The sequence below is a fragment of the Anomaloglossus baeobatrachus genome, chromosome 3 (assembly GCF_048569485.1).
Source record: "Anomaloglossus baeobatrachus isolate aAnoBae1 chromosome 3, aAnoBae1.hap1, whole genome shotgun sequence".
NCBI classification, from domain to species: Eukaryota; Metazoa; Chordata; class Amphibia; order Anura; family Aromobatidae; genus Anomaloglossus; species Anomaloglossus baeobatrachus.
The window spans coordinates 138,937,956-138,941,821 of record NC_134355.1 but is presented as its reverse complement, the minus strand read 5'-3'; the positions used below and the strand labels follow the sequence as shown (position 1 = coordinate 138,941,821).

General features: G+C 45.7%; 1 long non-coding RNA gene across 1 annotated transcript; it reads right to left on the bottom strand.

Annotated features, from left to right (window-relative positions):
* Window positions 1–871: 871 nt before the first annotated feature.
* On the bottom strand, window positions 872–3,599 carry LOC142295073 (uncharacterized). Its single transcript, XR_012751356.1, has 3 exons — window positions 3,535–3,599; window positions 3,282–3,434; window positions 872–1,014 (listed from the first exon to the last, which is right to left on the bottom strand). It is a non-coding gene; the product is annotated as an uncharacterized LOC142295073 (long non-coding RNA).
* Between the last annotated feature and the right edge of the window lie 267 nt (window positions 3,600–3,866).

The window sequence follows — 3,866 nt, the reverse complement described above, 5'->3', positions numbered from 1 at the left end:
ACCAGGAAATGGAGGCGACGCGACCATCACGTCACATCCACCAGACCGTGTACATCTAGTTACAGGATGGACATTAGTACCCGGAAAACAAAAGGGGGGGGGGGGATGGGATGTGAGGCTACTACATATTAATGTTAAATCCACCCATACTGGACCAAAAATGAGGTGATGTGAACATCACCTCACCACTATAAGAACACATAAATCAGGGGTATGCGGCCAACAGGTCTGAGTGGGGCATGCATGTCCCAAAAATAGTAACCCTGTGTCTACAAGCGTACCAGAATATATAGTCACTATGATCATACCCCACTTGATGCCAGATCACAGAACAAGAGGCAATGAAAGTCGTATTACTGCCATCAAAACGTATAAATGTCGCTCACAAGAATAAAAAACTGGCAAGTATAAACAACCTTATCTCAAGCAACCATGGCATCAAAACATATCTAAATATGCCACGATCACCCTAAATCTGTCCAAACGTGTCCAATATGTGTTCACAACATTAAACCCCACAATAATAAAAACAGGGATATATTTCCACCAGGAGAACATCTAAGGAGAAGAAATGCAGTACAACGACAAAGTACATAACACCATCCTCCCGCGGTTAACCACAATGGCGCGCGGATGAATGTCCAGAAGGCACCGAACCACAGCGGGCACGTCCAGGCCACACTCAAGGGTAACAAAGTTACCACAAGAGTAACCCAAAAGGACGCGCCGGCGGCCGCACAGCGCAAACATGGCCAAACACCCGCGCGCACTGGTACCGCGAGGGATGTTACACATATTTAAAAGGCCCACTAGGGACCCATACATAACACATCATGCATTTAATCAAACAAGACATGTGATATTACGCAGTTTTCCCTAAATATATAACAATTGTGCGTTCGTATACAGCAGATGAACTCCATAGAATCTTCAAACGAATTCCAAAGGAAGTGGACCTCACAAGTTCCATATATGATAAACATCGAAATCAGGATGCGATATAGGTGAGTATAACTAAAAGAAATTAAAAGCAATTAAAATCAAGACCAATATGGTGCAAAGCAGAATACATGGGACAAGGTATATCAAATACATGTGAATCGGATTCTATATCACACATCCACTAAACGGAGGTCCAGAGAGGGCGGCAATAATCAAAAAGTGTATTAATATATACTATTACAAAAAGGACACAAAACTTAAACACTCATTCAGCCCATTGGGCTGTATGGTCTTCAAGGTCCATATCCATTCTGTTTCCCGCTGTGCGAGGAGTTGACTGATATTGCCCCCTCGAACATTTGTCGTAATCTGGTCGATCCCTCGTACCCGTAATAGAGTATGATCACAGCCATGATGTCTCTTGAAATGCCTGGGTATCGTCTTAAGACCCTCAATGTCCACTGCATCAATTGCGGCCTGGATATCCCGCACATGCTCTCTTACACGGACCTTAAGGGCCCGTGTAGTTAGGCCGACATAGACGAGCGGACAGGGACAAATGGCATAATACACGACAGCCTTAGACAGGCAGTTGATTTTACTCCTAATGGGAAAAACTTTCCCATCCGACGATGTAAAGTCGGTAGCTGTGTCTATATTAGGGCACGCGACGCACGAACCACACGGTGAGCAGCCGAATCTGGACCCCCGGAGGGGAGTGGAAAGCTGTAGAAAAGGAAGGACACTCCCATCTTTTTTGTCTCTCTTATCATAGTGACTTGAAGTCAATATATCCCTCAGATTCTTGGCCTTACGGGCCGCAACCAATGGTCTATCAGGCAGATAGTTCTTTAGAATGGGATCGACAGTAAGGATAGACCAAAAATGGGACATCACATCAATCATCCTACCCCAATGTGAGTGATACTGGGTAATCATTCTCACATTGTTTGAGGTTTTCTTGATTTGATTGCCATACAATACTTCAACCCGTGGGGAATTCCTGGCTCTGTTATAGGCCTTTTTAATAGACCTATTACTATATCCGCGTTTGCGGAACCTGTCTTTAAGTTCCAGAGCCCTCAATTCAAAGACAGAGTCCGAAGAACAGATCCGTCGCAGACGGAGGAATTGCCCCACGGGAACCGCACGTATGACATGGGCGGGGTGGGCAGATGTAGCGTGTAAAACCGAATTAACGGCAGTGTCCTTACGATAAAGGTCAGTATGTAACTGGCCAGAATTGTCCCGTATGACCAGCACGTCCAGAAACTCGAGGGAAACGTCACTGAACCTATGAGTCAGCTTTAAATTGATGTCATTAGTATTTAACCTCTGAATAAACAAATCAAGATCATGGGCATCTCCCTGCCAGATAAAAAAGATGTCGTCGATGTACCGCGTCCAAAAAGGGATGCGGTCCACCGACGACAACGTATCTGACAGGAAGAGGTCCCTTTCCCACAGCCCCAGGAATAAATTAGCGTATGAGGGCGCAAATGCCGCTCCCATCGCTGTACCCTGGAGCTGTAGGTACAGGGACCCCCCAAAAAAGAAAAAATTATGTGTTAGAGCAAAACTCAAAAGGCTCACGACGAAATCCCTCTCTGCTCCGGACATGCTGGTCATGGACAGATAATATAAGGTTGCCCGTAGTCCGTCGCGATGTCGAATGCTCGTATAGAGCGATTCGACATCGCAAGAGACCATCAGGGAACCTTCACCTACATTCAGAGAGTCAATCTTTTGGAGAAAGCTACTCGTATCCCGTGTATACGAGGGGAGAGATTCCACTAGGGATTTCAATATAGAATCAATATAAATACATACTTTCTCCAAAAAATTGCCCACCCCTGATACTATAGGTCTCCCGGGTGGCATATTCACATCCTTGTGCACTTTCGGTAGAAGATACAGTGTCGGTACCTTAGGCTCAACAACAGTCAGAGAATCAACAACCCCCCTCTCTATAATCCCACCATCCAAAGCCTCCTTCAGCAAAAGATCCAACTCCTTCATATACTTGCTGAGAGGGTTGAATGTGAGACGTTGGTAACAACTACTCACTCTCAGCTGCCTGAATGCCTCCTTTTCGTATAGTGCACAGGGCCACACCACAATGTTCCCGCCCTTGTCGGCCGGTTTAATAACAATATCGTCCAGTTTCTTGATCCTGTCAATGCAGCTCCTCTCTTCCCGTGTAAGGTTATCATGATGAATATTAGTGGGGAATTTAGAAAATTCACTAGAAACAAGCTGCACGAACAGGTCAATATTAGGACAGGCTGACAAGGGGGGAAATTTTTTAGACTTGACCCGAAGCCGTGAAGGAATCTTACCTAGGGCACTGGAGGAATGCTCTTCCGATAGTTCTTCAAGAATGCGCAGAGCAGATTGTTCAGCTTCTGTTGGAAAAGCTTTTTGCAGATCGTCATCATGAAACCACCTCTTCATCAAAAGCGCCCGGGCAAAAATATGTAGATCCTTCACGGCTGTAAAAGGATCAAATCGTGAACTAGGAGAAAAGGTGAGGCCCCGAGCTAGGACCGCATTCTCCAGCCCAGAGAAAGTATGTTGGGATAAATTAATTACCTTGGGGGTGCCACTTGGGTTCCCCACCACCACAGGGGGTTTCTTGTTATAATTGCCCATTGCCTTTGGGCCTCCTTTTCTTTTAGCCCCAAATCTTGTGGTCATGGGGGACATAGATTGATCCGAAGCCTCACCCACAGAAGATGTTGTAGACACCGACACAGATCTTCCACGAACAAATCGTGGTGCTGACTTACGCCATCGGTAAACCTTCAGTTGCTGGTAATCTGCCATATCTCGTGCGATTTTTTTGGAGTGAGTCTCCCTAATTGTTTTCTCCCATTCTTCGGAACTGGTAGCCATCAAAGTATCAAAGGCTGCAATCTCCTCAG